The sequence below is a fragment of the Bos grunniens genome, chromosome 14, assembly GCF_055505025.1.
Source record: "Bos grunniens cultivar Pamir isolate PY7600 chromosome 14, Bosgru_T2T1.0, whole genome shotgun sequence".
NCBI lineage: Eukaryota > Metazoa > Chordata > Mammalia > Artiodactyla > Bovidae > Bos > Bos grunniens.
In genome coordinates, this window is record NC_141178.1 from 37297624 (window position 1) to 37313058 (window position 15435).

Sequence of the window (15435 nt, forward strand, 5' to 3'; positions counted from 1 at the left end):
TATGTAACCTATAAGCAGGTGTCTATCAACTGAAACATAGAAATGATAAAGGTGATGACACTAGCAGACAATAGCTACCGTAGATATTTTCAATATGCTCAAGGACCTAAAGTTAAAACATAAACGTGAAAGAAGAAAACTGGAAAATACATTCAAGAACTAAACGGAATTTCTAGAGATGAAAGATACAAATTAAAAATTCACCAAAACCCAAGAGAATTAAAAAAATATATCCACATGAAAAACTGCATACAAATGATCATAGGAACATTATTCTTAATAGATTCATTCACAATAGACTCATTGAGTAGAAACAACTCAAATGCTTGTCATCTAATAAATAAATGCACAATATGTGGTATATTTCCATTCAGTGGAATAGTAACCAGTTATATAAACAAATGAAGCACTGATACTATGGCCTTCCCAGGTGGTGCTAGTGGTTAAGAATCTGTATGCCAATGAAGGAGACACAAGAAATGCAGTTTCAATCCCTGGGTTGAAAAGATCTCCTGGAGTAGGAAATGGCCCCCTGCTCCAGTATTCTTGCCTGGAAAATCCCATGGACAGAGGAGCCTGGCGGACTACAGTCCATGAGGCTGCAAAGAGCCAGACACAACTGAGTACTCACACGCACACACACACACACACACACTGATTCTATATACTACTACATGTTTGAAACTTGGCTATGTTACACTAAATTAAAGAAGCCAGTTGCAAAGGTCATATTGATGATTCCATTTTCATCCAGTGTCCAGAATCAGTAAATATATACAGATGAGAAAATATAGATTAGTGGCTGTCTGAGGCTGGGCAGGAGGTGGGGTGGAAGCTTACAGGTATGAAATTTCTTTTTGAGACAATGAAAATAGCCTAAAAGTGATTGTGGTAATGATTGAAGGATTCTTTGAGTATCCTAAGAACAATTCCATGGTATACTTTAGGTAAAATGTGAGAGATACGATTTATATTTTAAAAAAGGTATTATATTAAAAATAGAGGAGCTTCCCTGGTGGCTCAGTGGTAAAGAATCCATCTGTCAATGAAGGAGACACAGGTTCGATCCCTGATCCTGGTAGATGCCACATGCTGCGGGGCAACTAAGCTCATGCACCACAGCTATTGAGTCTGTGCTCTAGAGCCTGGGAGCCACAACTAGTGAAGCCCAAGTGCCCAAGAGTCTGTGCTGAGCAACAGAAGAGTCCACTGCAATGAGAAGCCTGCACACTGCAACTAGAGAGTAGCCCCCATTTGCTGCAACTAGACAAAAGCCCATGCAGCGAGGAAGACCCAGCACAATAAAAAATAAACACAAAAAGAAATACAATTTGAAAAAAAAAATGGAAAGGAAAACAGCATTAGATTTCACACCCAGGAGGTAACTAGTGACCTTGGCTTGAACAACTTCAATCTGAGTTGGGAGAGAGCCAACATAAGGAATGTGTAAACAATGAGTATAGATCTCTTTCTTAAAAAGTCTAGCTGTGAAGAGGGAAAAAAAAAAAACCCACAATATAACTCAGAGGAGTTTGAGCTAAAGGAAATGAAATAATAGGAGAGGAAAATACAAAAGAGTGGTTGTGGTTAAAAAAAAAGTTGACTGAGGAAGGTGTAAGAGGAGGTGGAATCTAGAGAAATAAAAGGGATTATCCTTCCATAAGAGACCACCATTCTATGTGAAGGAAGAATAAAAATAAACACTCTGCCTTTGGATTTCCCTTAATCTAAGGGCAGCAGTTGTTGGGCTGTCTAGCTGAAAAGACATTGCTCAGAGATCCCTAACTCTCTCCAGTATTGTAGTAGTATCCATCTTGACACCTGGTGTGGTGGTGGTGGTAGTGTGTGTGTATGTCTGTCTGTCTGTGGGTGATGGGGAAGACCACCTTTCTCAATGAGGTTCTATTGAGAAGAAAGTGAAAATTCCCACAAGGAAATCTTCATTCTGTTTTGAACATACTGCATCAGTGAGGGATGCTCAAGCCAGATTTAGAGATTCTAAAACAAGGTTGCAGACTCAACCGCTACAGGACCAGGCAGTTAATAATGACACCCAATGTGTCTTAAGCAGCTATTATGTGCAGGCAACAGTCTAAACGTTTTAAAAAAATGTGGACTCAGTGTTCCCAGATCATAAGATTTTTTTTTTTTTTCAGAGAGGAAGCTGAAATATGAACTTATAAATAGAATCTCACACTTTTTAAACATTGGTGATTTGCTTTTGTTTACATATTTCATGGCAAACATGTCTATGGGCCTTTACAACTCATGATAAGCTAATGTGTGACCCCTGCTTTAAAGAGACCAATACACTTCTAAGGCATCCAGTACATCCCTTCTTTAGCTTCATACAAAATATGAAGCTTGGTAAGGTCAGAAGTTCGATATGCCTACAAGAGGCATTTTTAAATGTACAATGTAAAGGGGAAATGTACACACATTAAGAAACAAGCAGCCAATAAAATATGCATCAACAAGAAAATCAAGTAATGCCACCCACGATGCAAAGAAAAGAGGAAGCCATTTTGCAATAACAAACAACAGCAACAACAATGCTGGGCTACCGTTACTGACAAGGGTGTTGGGATGAGACATCATCTTCCAGAAAAGATAAATGTGACCTGGAAGAATAAATCTCTGGCTGTAAAAATCCTGTCCCACTTATATCAGGCATGCTGTCTGCAAGTAAGGGGCAAATCCATCATTACTTCCCAAGGTCACTGGAAGAAGAAAAAGTTAAGAGCAGTTATATCTGGGCTGAATACATGCTAAGAAACTCACCTGAAACATAAAAATATTTTATGAACAAATATATTCAAAACATGAGGTATTTACAATAATGCAATACTGAAAACAGCCTACAAACCACAACAGGCAAAGTAACCTCCAATTAGTTTTCTAAATACTATGAGAAATGGTTATATTTTATAAAAAGAAAAAGAAGCTCTTGAGATGCTATTATCAGTACTGTGAAAATAAGCATCAAAAAGTGACTGGAATAAGCAAAAGAACTTTGCAAAATCTCAAACAGCATAGAAAAATGCTGGAGAATAAGTCAAAGTAGCTGTTCTTGTTAAGAAATACAAACTCAATTATGAGTGTTAAAAAATTGCTATAGCGTCTATGTGGTATGTAATTCAAAGAAAATATTAAATTTCCTTGATTGGTATGAAAAAAAAGTGATAGGAAAGAAAAAATAAAAGTATTGCCTGACAGGATTATGAATGATTTTTTTTCTGCTCTAATATGTGTTCCGTATAATGTATGCTCCATACTGCCTCCAAATGTGCATCATTTTTAGTCAAACACAATTTCAATCTTGAAACCTGAGATGCCATCACTAGAATTGCATTTCTTTAGATATTGAGGTATTTGATAACCAAGACACATATTAAGATGGCTTAATGATGGATGGATGGATGGATGGGCTGCCTGAGTACTATCAATGGAAAATGGAAGGTGGCAGGTTAGCTGTAGAAATTTTGTGTTAGAGGATGTATCATTTAAGGACCCTATATGCCATTGAGAAAAAAATACTTTAACTATTTTAAATATAAAATGGTTTTCTTAAAGGATACTGAGTAATTCACTAAATCTCCAGGAGAGTCCAAAGATAAAGGTGGCAAGTGATGCACCCAAAATGACAGTGAAAATCATTCTAAATATGTGATGAAGACATTTCTCCTGCCTCCATTGGTCTGGGTCACTGCCCTTTGCTTCCCATGATGAAAGCTTCCACTGCAGCCACTGCAAGTTCAATATTTATGCTATAGAAATGGTGACTCTTATCAGGATAGATTCTATGGGGTCTCAGCTTCATTTTGACACTTGTTCTTTGTCAAAGTTGGAAATGAGAGCATGTGATAGGTGATAGAGGGTATGTAACTTGCTTAATCCCAACTGCAAAGGACTTTAGAAAGCATCTAACATTGTTAACTTCCGTAATGGGAGATGGGCTCTTTTTCAAGGAGGAAGAATTCCTGACTTTAGGAAGGAGATTCCTGCACTGTAGACAAAAACAAGGACAAGTGTCCAAAACGGAAGATGGACATTTGAGGGAACAGTTCATCCTGGTGCCCTGGACACCTAGCATGCATCCACAGAGGCAAAGGCTCAAGTCACGGCTTATCTGAGTCTTGGCAGAAGAACTTGTGCTTCCCCAGGTACACGAGGGGATGAAAGGTCTGTAAGAAACAGCTATAAGGCCATGGACCGCCTGCCTTCCTATCTCCCTCCTTGCCTCCCGGGCTTCGGATGAAGTGTAAGACTTTTGCTCCAGTCTCCTCAGAACTGAGATGCAGCATAGAAAACTCAATAGTTGCCAACTAGAATGGGCTCTTCAGCAACAGTGTATTTCACAACTTGGGTTTCATTCATCTGGCTCCTTTTGTTTCCATGTCATCCTTTCTCATGTGTGGGGCTTCCCTGGTGTCTCAGATGGTAAAGAATCTGCCTGCAATATAGGAGACTTGAATTTGATTTCTGTGTCAGGAAGATCCCCTGGAGAAGGAAATGGCAATCCACTCCAGTATTCTTGCCTGGAGAATCCCATGGACAGAGGAGCCTGGTGGGCTGCAGTCCATTGGGTTACAAAAGAGTCAGACACAACTGAGAGAGTAACATTTTACTTTTTTTCGGTGTGTGGGACAGAGACTGGTGTAGCTTACTCTTACAAAGACTTTTGGCTTACTCTTCCGATTGCTCTCTGTGTAGGTAATAAGCTGTCTAATTCTAAAAGTGGTTCACTGTGTCTTCACCAGTCAAATCGCTTAGGCACCAGGCTTGGCTTTGCCTGTGTTAGATGTGTGCACAACCGAAACCTACTCGAGAGGAGGAAATGAATTGACCCTTTTAACTGAAAACTGGACCCAAAAGCTCAAATTATGATGCATTCTCTCTGCTCATTATAGACCACTTACTTCTTTGTTTGATGGTGCTTTCACACCTTCTAGTTCCATAAGATGGTCCCAGGCACATCCGGGTTCACAGGATCTTTAGAGGTAAATCCAGTGAAAGCAGGTTTTCTCTTTCCCATACATTCCAATAGGAATCACAAAACTGAACCTCAAAGGGCTGATTTGAGCTATGAATGAAATATGAAGATTGCCTAAGCTTCCGCCACATTTTTAACATTGGAGGTAAGAATGGTATTATCCTCACCCAAGCTACATGGACTGAGATTGGAAACATATACCTCATTAAAGAAAATGTAATCACCTAATACCAAAAGGGGAAAAGGCACGCCAAACAGTCAAAAGTGGGGCTGTTCCAGGACTTCCCTCACAGTCCAGTGGATAGGATTCCATGCTTCCACTGCAGGGGGCATGAGTTCAATCCCTGGTCAAGGAACTAAGATCCTACAAGTCATGCAGCGAAGAAAAAAAAAAGTACCGGTGGTGTTATTTGGCCATTCAGTTCAGTTCAGTCACTCAGTCGTGTCCAACTCTGTGACCCCATGGACTGTAGCACGTCAGGCTTCCACATGGCCATTAAAAAGAGTGAAGTAATGACTTTTGCAGCACCATGAATGGACCCAGAGATTATCATACTAAGTGAGGTAACTCACACAGAGAAAGATCTGTGTGATCTTTCTCAGATTGTATCTGAGATACAAATCAACACATCCATTAAACAAAAACAGCCTCAGAGCTTCCCTGGTGGTCCGGTGGTTGAGAATCCACCCACCAAGGCAGGAGACACAGGTTCAATCCCTGCTTCAGGAAGATTCCCACATGCCTTGAGGTAACTAAGCCTGTGAGCAATGACTACTGAGCCCACATCCTTAGAGCCCATGCTTTGCAACAAGAGAAGCAACTGCAATGAGAAGACTGCACACTGCTGCATAGCAGCGAACACCCAGTGCAATTTAAAAAATTAAATAAATAAAAATTTAAACAGACAAACAAAAAAACAGCAGCCTCATAGAGAACAGACCCATGGCTGCAGTAGGGAAGGGAAGGAATTGGGAGTTTTGGATAAGCAGAGGCAAACTATTATATATAAGATAGATAAACAACAGGTCATACTGTATAGCACAGGGAACAATTTTCTATGACAAAGCATAATGGGAAAGAATATGAAAAAGAAGATACATTACTTTACCTACAAAGGTCTGTATATTCAAAGCTATGGTTTTTCCAGTAGTCATCACATACGGATGTGATAGTTGGACCATAAAGGCTGAGCACTGAAGAACTGATACTTTTGAACTGTGGTGCTAGAAAAGACTCTTGAGAATTCCTTGGACAGTAAGGAGATCAAACCAGTCAATCCTAAAGGAAATCAACCCTGAAAATTCATTGGAAGAACTGATGTTGAAACTGGAACTCCAATACTTTGGCCACCTGATGAGAAGAATAGACTCACTGGAAAACACCCTGATGCTGGAAAAGATTGAAGGCAGGAAAAGGTGGCAACAGAGAAAGAGATGGTTGGGTGGCCTCACCGACTCAATGGACGTGAGTTTGAGCAAACTCTGGGAGATAGGGAAGAACAGGGAAGCCTAGCGAGCTGTAGTCCAGAGTCTCAAAGAGTCAGACACAACTTAGCAACTGAACAAAAACAGCAGTGTATAACTGAGTCACTTTGTGAAGAAATTAACACAACATTGTAAATTAAATATACTTCAATATATTTTTTTTAAAAAAGGATCTAGGTGGCAGAAAATTATGATGGTCTAGTCATAGTTTTGTTGATGGTGAAAATCAAATCCTGCTTTCTGTTGTTATTGGTGATGGTCTTTATGTCAGGAAGCACACATCAGGTTGGGCAATTGTGGATCACATGGTCACTCCCGAGCCAAGGAACATCAATCTTTATATGGATGACTGAAAGGCAGCTCCTTAAAAGCAAAATTAGGCTGCTGATACTAGAAAGAGGGACAACGGATGCCAAATGGTCCTGCAAGGACCGAGGTAGTAAGGTGCTCAGGTAGCATCTGTCTCTTGCCCGGCTGCCAGGAGTCCCCATGTCTAGGAGCATGTATGTAAAACAGTGCTGCATGACCTCTTCCCAGCCCATTTTCAAACACTTCTGTCTGCACGGAAAGGATTATAAGGCACCACCAAGGTTAAAGTGTCCAGTAGTCATTACAACAGCAATCATCAAGACAGGACCAAAGGCACCAGCGGCCAAGAGCCCAGGGTTATCATACTCTTCCCTGGCCTGCCCTTTAGGCCCCGGGCCATCTGGGAGAAGCTATCTACTGCCTGGAAAGAGTTCCTTTTTATCCTCATAAGGCAGTTGTCTTTTGTCTCAGTAAAGAAACTTTTTGTGGGTTGATAGTAAGCTCCACATCTTCCTTCTTATTCACAGCTCTTCACCAAATTCCATGCCCCTTCTCAGCCCAAGGTGCCATCTGGCAGACTTGCTAAGACAACAGCACCTGTAAGAATGCCTCCTAGTATTCTTTGTGTGTATCATGCATAGGCGCTGCCTGAGAATTCATTTACTCCACAACGTGGAATTTTGGTCAATTTTAGCTAAGCTGGAACTTGATTTCCTGGAGTCCCTCCCTTGTATAGTTCCAGGTCAAGATTGGTTACAGGAAAGATTTGGGTGAGATTTGGTGAGACTGAAGTGAAGCAGCAGCCACTGTGCTCTGTCATCATTGGTTAGAGGTGATGAGAGGCAGGGGCAAAGGTGTTGGTAGTTTCCAGTTTATTCTTGATTCCCCCTCTTCCATGTCCAGTTCTCCATCCCAACTGCTGCCCCTGCTGACCAAAAGTGACCTAAGCCTAAGGTTACCAGATTCAGCAAATAAAGATACAGAGACACTGAGATGAATTTGGATTTCATATAAGCAGCAATTTTTAAAAGGTGTTTAAGTATGTCCCATGCAGTATTTGGGACATACTTGTACCCCCCAAATTATTTGTTGTTTATCTGAAATTCAAATTTAACTGGGCATTCTGCACTTTATAATTCTTAATATATAGGCCTACCTCCAGGGTCTCTCCCGAGAACTCACAGAGGCAGCCGTCACAAGACACAACAGCCTCTATAGACTTCTACACAGTTGGAGGTGTCTAGCTTCTGGAAATCTCCTGCTCATTCACCCAGGCCCGGGAAGATGGTTAAAAACTTTTTCCTAACCTTTACTCCCCAGATTCTTCCCACAGTGTATAAGGTTGAGTTCCTGCAATGTAGCCTTTAATCATCACTCATTGGGTTCTACTCTCTGATTAAACACTAACACTCATTCTGACATCAGGAGGAAGGTGTTATTATTATTCCTTTTCAACAGGAATAGAAACTGTGACACAAAGAGGTAAAGGTACTTGCTCCAAGTGACGCTCCTGATAAGCAGTGAAAAGTGAAAGTGTGTTAGTCGCTCAGCGGTGTCCAGCTCTTTGCAATCCCATGGACCGGGGCCCGCCAGGCTCCTCTGTCCATGGAATTCTCCAGGCAAGAATACTGGAGTGGGTTGCCATGCTCTTCTCCAGGGGATCTTTCCAACCCAGGGATCGAACCCAGGTCTCCTGCATTACAGGTAGATCCATTACCGTCTGAGCCACCAGGGAAGCCCATTATGAACATCTAGTATATATCATATATACATATAAATATAGACTATATAGCTTATATAATATAAAATGTGAATTTCAAACATTATATTTCACATACATGCAAACTATGTAACTAGTTACATACTAGTTACTAGATACTCAGATACTAGATACTCAGCTTATATAGAGTATTTAGCTCCAAAACTTCATAGAAACTGATTTTTCAACTCTTTTCACTGGTGGGTATCAAAATGTCACTTGTGTGCAATTGAAAACATATATACATGTGTACATTTTCTCAACAGTATACATTTGGTATTTTGACATCCATTAGTAACAGCAGTTGAAAAATCAGTTTCTATAAAACTGCAGAGCTAAACTGTCATTTAAACAAAAAGGAGTGAGTGAAACTGCTTTTAGGGTAATACTGGTGACTACCGGTGACTCCAAAGGAAAAAAAAAAAAAAAGACTGAGCTCATTAATGTTCAAATGAGGATGCCTTGGAATTGAGGTTAATAAGTTCTTGGCGTGGGAGGATCCCTGAGACAGTTTAAGGCTGTGAAACAAATTCAATGTTTAGAACAAAATGATAGATAATTCTACTTAATGAGTACACAGCAGACTAATTATTGTAATGAAATATGTTTAATTAAAAAGACGTCTGCTTTCTAATGATTATACTGACTGTAAACTATTTAGAAAACCCCGAAGGTTGATAAAGACAATACACATAAAGGCTGCAGGGAACGTTTACACAAGGAGGGTAAACATATGCGTTTATCATTGTAGTTTAAAGTTAACATTATAGCACTCCTAGGTTCTTTTTTTTTTTTTTTTCTCTTTTGGCTGCTCTGTGCAGCATATGGGAGCTTAGTTCCCCAACCAGGAATTGAACCCATGCCCCCTGCAATGGAAGCTTGAAGTCTTAACTACTCTATCACCAGTGAAGTCTCCTAGGCTCTTTTAATATAGTATTCTAGATTCTTTAAGGCAATGCTTAGCTCAACAGAGAAGAAAGTACTTGGAAATAAAGAAAGTTGTAGAAAAACCATTTTAATATATTTTAATATGAATTTGGAAAGAATACACTTTCATACACATTTGTAGAAAAATGTGAAATGCTAAGCAGTTTCATTCAGGATGTAGATGTGTGCCTGAGTGCATGCTTAGTCGCTTCAGTTGTGTCTGACTCTTGCGACCCTATGGACGGTAGCCTGCCAGGCTCTGTCCACGGGATTCTCCAGGCAAGAATACTGGAGTGGGTTACCAGGCCCTCCTCCAAGGGATATTCCTGACCCAGGGATCGAACCCTCATCTCCTGCATTACAGATGGATTCTTTACCGCTGAGCCACCGGGGAAGTCCTCATTCAGGATATCGGCACTAACGTCCATTCACAGAATGAAAAGATCAACCAAGCCCTTACAGCTCCAATTTGTGGTGGGACTTAGGAATAAGGTATAAAGCACATTTTCAGCACCATTAATGGTTCAGTGGACAGGGTGTACTTACTTAAAGCAGCTAGAGGAGAGTAGAAATGAGAGTTTCAATCCAGGGCTACAAAAACGTGACCAATTCTGCCTCTTGATTCCTATGAGCATATATTAGTGTGCGTGTGAATATGGGTAGTGTTATCAGACAGACCTTCAAGAAAATTTAAGTGTGGGGGATAATCCATCATTATTTATTCTGAGCACTTCCTGTCCTGAAACCACCTGCTTCTCTTGCCTCTTGCTGAATGATGGGATAGAAGCAGTATTGTTCTGGAAGTAAGGGTGTCCTGCTAATCAGAGCTGACTCAAATTTTTAAGAAACTTGCAAGCTGCTTATTGTACACAACCATCATTAAAATTTAACTTGTATAAATGTACAGGTAGATAAATTATACCCAAAATACAGATAACAAATACTCAATATTACCTAATCATTTGGCAGTCTTTTGTTATCTAAGCTTTTGGGGTTATCTCCACCTATTAGATATGTACAAAGAATATACTACCTACTGCTGTACATCTCTTTATAACTCCACTTTCAGTGATCTCATATTGGTAGTTTGAAATTGACCATGGCGGAAATATTTGCACCATGGAAATCAGCATGCACTATAAATCGAAGCTCCCCTCTGCCTTGGATGGAAATGGAGTCATGTTGAAAAAAGCCCGCTTTTGGAGCGAGGTGCTCAAGCTGTTGTGTGGAGCAGAGCAAAGTGGTAACAGGTGAGTCTGCAGAAGAAACCAGATGTGATCTAAACAGGTTGTCATTCTACAGAAGCTAGGTAGAGAGAAATCAGGATCTTGGCTAGGAGCTATTGAGATGAGAATTTAGAAAAGCAAACAAAGCAAGAATCTGTAAAGAATTGGGTGGGGGGTGAAACTACAGAAATGGACTGAAGTAAGTAGATTAGAAGGTTTTATAAGGCAGATCCTAGGCATGGACAGGGAAGATACGTTTAAAGCCAGAACACTGATCTCTGCATTTACCCTATCTCACTTCAAACAAAAACCTGTTTTGTTTTTTTTTCCTGAAATTCTCTCTTCTTTCTATATTCTTAGTTTTTAAACCTTCAATGTTTGATCTCATATTAAAAAGGAAAGAAACCAAATTTAAAAATTTACATAGAGGTATGCTTAACATTTTTAATACTAGAGCAAATGTTATATACACACACATATACATACATACCTCTCTACTCACTTGTACCCCACAAACACGTGAACTAGAAAGTATTCACTAGGAAAAACTATTAGGTATAGAATTAGTAGCAAATATATAGGTTCCCAGTTGTTTTATTCATTTAACAAGTCCAGATACATGACTTTGATGACCCTAAACCATGAGCTTGTAAGCTGCATGGATAGCACTGGCTTTTACACATTTTTAACTTTTAAGTACTGGTTCTTTCCTGGTATGATTCCATGATATAGTATGGCAGAAACTGAACTTCAGCTGTATCCTGCCCGTTTAGCATTCACAAGATGTGAGATGTTTAGATCACATCTGGTTTCTTCTGCAGACTCACCGGTTACCATTTGCCTTGGTGCTGGGGTGCAGACCTTACAGTTCCAGTTAGATGGTACACCAAACTAGCAGTAGGACTTTCAACATCAAGGTTTATGCCTGGAAAAGCATAAGTCCTTCAACCAAAGGTTGAAGTCCAAGCCTTACTTTTGACTAGATTTGCTCACCCAGAGAACTGAGCCATGGCCAGATACCAGGCAGTTTACAGACAGCCAGATCCTTTTCTGGGAAGCTAGTCTGCAAGGGACTATTCTTGGACTCATTTATCCTTATTTCTCATTTAAGAACTGACTCGCTGGAAAAGATTGAAGGCAGGAGGAAAAGGGGACAACAGAGGATGAGATGGTTGGATGGCATCACTAACTCAATGGAGATGAGTTTGAACAAACTCCAGGAGATGGTGAAGGACAAGGAAGCCTGGTATGTTGCAATCCTTGAGGTCGTAAAGAGTCAGACAAAATTTAACGACTAAACAACAACAACAACTCATTGACATAAGCCAGGAATGTGAGAGATTCTGGGAATGTAAAAGATAAGTTCATCAACACATCAATTAGTCACTGTTAGATGGAAATTCAAGGATATTTCTTTAAAGAAAAAAGGTCTTTGGCCAACTATTTCCTAATCATTCTGGTATATCTCATCCTTCTACCAGAACGATTATTAGCAAATTAATACCCTTTTATCAACACCTAGAACAAGAATAAAATATTTATTTTTTTCAGAGTGCCAGCTGTTCCAAGGGAAAGAGGGCTGATTTATCATTGATGTCTGTCATGAGTGCTGGGTAGTAAGTACAGTTCAACTCAGTTCAGTTCAGCCGCTCAGTCGTGTTCGGCTCTTTGTGACCCCATGAATTGCAGCACACCAGGCCTCCCTGTCCATCATCAACTCCCGGAGTTCACCCAGACTCACATCCATTGAGTCAGTGATGCCATCCAGCCATCTCATCCTCTGTTGTCCCCTTCTCTTCTTGCCCCCAATCCCTCCCAGTATCAGAGTCTTTTCCAATGAGTCAACTCTTCGCATGAGGTGGCCAAAGTACTGGAGTTTCAGCTTTAGCATCATTCCTTCCAAAGAAATCCCAGGGCTGATCTCCTTCAGAATGGACTGGTTGGATCTCCTTGCAGTCCAAGGGACTCTCAAGAGTCTTCTCCAACACCACAGTTCAAAAGCATCAATTCTTTGGCGCTCAGCTTTCTTTACAGTCTCTTACAACTCTCACATCCATACATGACCACTGGAAAAACCATAGCCTTGACTAGATGGACCTTTGTTGGCAAAGTAATGTCTCTGCTTTTCAATATGCTATCTAGGTTGATCATAACTTTTCTTCCAAGGAGTAAGAGTAAGCGTCTTTTAATTTCATGGCTGCAGTCACCATCTGCAGTGATTTTGGAGCCCAAAAAAAATAAAGTCTGACACTGTTTCCACTGTTTCCCCATCTATTTCCCATGAAGTGATGGGACCGGATGCCATGATCTTCGTTTTCTGAATGTTGAGCTTTAAGCCAACTTTTTCACTCTCCACTTTCACTTTCATCAAGAGGCTTTTTAGTTCCTCTTCACTTTCTGCCATAAGGGTGGTGTCATCTGCATATCTGAGGTTATTGATATTTCTCCCGACAATCTTGATTCCAGCTTGTGTTTCTTCCAGTCCAGCATGTCTCATGATGTACTCTGCAGGGTGTTAAATAAGCAGGGTGACAATATACAGCCCTGACGTACTCCTTTTCCTATTTGGAACCAGTCTGTTGTTCCATGTCCAGTTCTAACTGTTGCTTCCTGACCTGCATACAAATTTCTCAAGAGGCAGATCAGGCGGTCTGGTATTCCCATCTCTTGAAGAATTTTCCACAGTTTATTGTGATCCACACAGTCAAAGGCTTTGGCATAGTCAAGAAAGCAGAAATAGATGTTTTTCTGGAACTCTTTTGCTTTTTCCATGATCCAGCGGATGTTGGCAATTTGATCTCTGGTTCCTCTGCCTTTTCTAAAACCAGCTTGAACATCAGGAAGTTCATGGTTCACGTATTGCTGAAGCCTGGCTTGGAGAATTTTGAGCATTACTTTACTAGCGTGTGAGGTGAGTGCAATTGTGCAGTAGTTTGAGCATTCTTTGGCATTGCCTTTCTTTGGGATTGGAATGAAAACTGACCTTTTCCAGTAAGTACAACACATGCCAAATATTTGTCGTGTTATCTAACTTTTCTCTCAATTTTTTTCTCACTTCAAAAAATGTATTTTGGTACATATCTGTTTGCCTCCTTAGAAACCACAAGCTACTGATTTCTACTAAGAGCTTTCAAAGGGCTATGCCTTTATATGTGTGGTAACTGGAGGAAAATTAGCTTAACAGGTGATATCTATCATTGGATAATTTTTAGTAAAATCAGATCTGATTATGTATAAGATTTGAAGAACATTGAAAGTACAAATTATCTGGGGAAAGATTCCATTCCCTTTCCTGTGTGATGAGGTACTCAATGCAAAATTGGCTATCCAAAATGGTTTTATTGGATTTTTTTTTTTTTTGTAAAATATTGGCAACACTACCCTTTTCTGTCTTTATAAATACCAATCCTTTGCTCTGTAGATTGTAAAGTCATTTTCTATTGGATAACTTTAAACAATTATCAAAATGAAGAACCAATATCAAATATATATGTGTGTGTGTGTGTGTGTGTGTGTGTGCATTTTAAGTGTTAGTGTTAGTCACTCAGTAGTGTCTCTGACTCTTTACAACCCCATGACTGTAGCCTGCCAGGCCCCTCTGTCCATGGAATTCTCCAGGCAATAATACTGGAGTGGATAGCCATTCCCTTCTCCAGGGAATCTTCCCAACTCAGGGATCAAGCCTGGGATTCCTGCATTGCAAGAAGATTCTTAACCATCTGAGTCACGAGGGAAGCCCATATATGTATATAAATACACACACACACATCCTTTTCAGGAATAATTTCTATGATGTATTACTAATGATGTATTACTAATGATGTTTAATACTTACCAGGTACTTACTTTGTGATAGTTACTACAATAAATGATCCACATATATTAGCCAATCTGCAGAATAATACTGCCTCTCTATAGAAGTGTAGTTAAAAATATAGAGACTAGGGACTAATGATAATAAGAAACATTCTTTAAAATGTAAAATTAAAATATTTTCCTCTAAGTTTAATAAATTTGTATACCTTCCACCACGCTTAGCAAAATAATTGAGCACTCACTAAATATTTTTCGGAACATCACATTTGTGAGCATTCTACAATTCGAAATCTTATCTTATATTTCATCTTACCTCACGATAACCTAGAAGGTAGAGAAATACAGGAAAATAACCTCCATTTTATGGATGAGGAGTGAGCATCAGGAAAGTTAATTGATTTGCTCAAGACAAGCAAGTCTCTGCTCGGAAGTTTCTAATTTTACTTCCTCACCCCACTGCTCTCTCAGACTTGTTGGATGGTTTTAGCACTTGAGTGTCAGTTTATTCCTTACCTGAGTTATCTTTTTAAAGCTTGTGTTTCATAAGTTCAGTCCCACACCCTAACCTTGCACTGTGCTTATCGGGTCATTAGGATAAAGTTCATAGGCTTAAACATGACGTAGAAGTCTCTAGAAAGAAACCAAACCTTTACCTAACTCCCTGGCTTCATCTCAAAGTCCACTGATTTCACTCCATTTCTGAACACCAAGCTCCTTCTTGAATGAAGGTCACTTTCCCCAACTTCTTCTCTCATTAGAAGACTCTGTTATTATCATGCTGCTGCTGCTGCTAAGTCGCTTCAGTCGTGTCCTACTCTGTGCGACCCCATAGACGGCAGCCCACCAGGCTCCCCTGTCCCTGGGATTCTCCAGGCAAGAACACTGGAGTGGGTTGCCATTTCCTTCTCCAATGCATGAAA